Source organism: Triticum dicoccoides, chromosome 7A (assembly GCF_002162155.2).
Source record: "Triticum dicoccoides isolate Atlit2015 ecotype Zavitan chromosome 7A, WEW_v2.0, whole genome shotgun sequence".
NCBI lineage: Eukaryota > Viridiplantae > Streptophyta > Magnoliopsida > Poales > Poaceae > Triticum > Triticum dicoccoides.
This window is the reverse complement of record NC_041392.1, coordinates 280,412,040-280,413,061: the sequence shown is the minus strand read 5'-3', so window position 1 is coordinate 280,413,061 and position 1,022 is coordinate 280,412,040.

The following is a 1,022-nucleotide window of genomic DNA, read 5'->3' as shown; positions in this document are numbered from 1 at the left end:
GCACCTCGCCGCCGGCCATGGCGCCGCCGTGGCCAGAGGCCGAGCCAGCCACTCCCGCGCGTGTCACCTTGCTCCTGGTGACACCAGGTGGCCGTAGAGGCCCTCCGCAGCCCCTGCCATGCCTCGTAGCTCGATTCCGCCCGATCCCGTGCTCCGGCCGCCGCCGCGAGCCTCGCTCCGGCGAGCTCCGGCCACCCCTCCTCCTCCTATCTACCCCGCTAGATGCGGGAGAGCACGGGCTACGCCCCGGTGCTCTCCGCCGTCCTTTTGGTCGCCGGAACGGTGATCCCAAGCCCCTCCGCCGCGTTCGGCCTCGCCGGCGGCTAAACGCCGGTGGGGTTGACCGGTCTAACCCCCCCCCCTAGTTGACCTGGGGTTTGACTACCCAGGGTCAATGACAGGTGGGGCCCGGCCCTGCTAATGTTTCTGTTAGGATTAGTTTAATATCTAATTAACACTGTTAACTAACTATGACACTGACGTGTGGACCCCACACGTCAGGTTTGACCCGGTCAGTCACGTTGACTCGCTGACGTAGTGATGACATCATGCTGACGTAGTTATTCTTTTTCTGGAATTATTTTAAAACAGGAAATTCCATAATATATTCAAAACTTCAAAAATTCATAGAAATTCAACCGTAGCTCAGATTGAAATAATTTATATATGAAAAATGATCAGAAAAATTCAATCTATCCATCTGTACCATTTTCATGCATGACAAACCAACCTATACATGCTGTATATATGAAAACACACTTATGGCATATTTAAGAGCTTATCTTGGAGTTGCATTTGAACCCTTGGTTCAAATGGACCTCAACTAAATAAATGCTAGATGCATTAACTCAAACAATATCACATATTCATGCCATGTTCATGCATCATATTGTTGCATATGCTTGTGTTTGATTTCCGTTACCGTTCCTTCTCGATAGGTCCTGCTCCGGAGAGTGTTCGAGAGTACCTGTCTGAGGAGCAGTGCCCCCTATTGATCTACCAGGCAAGCAACCCCCCCCCCC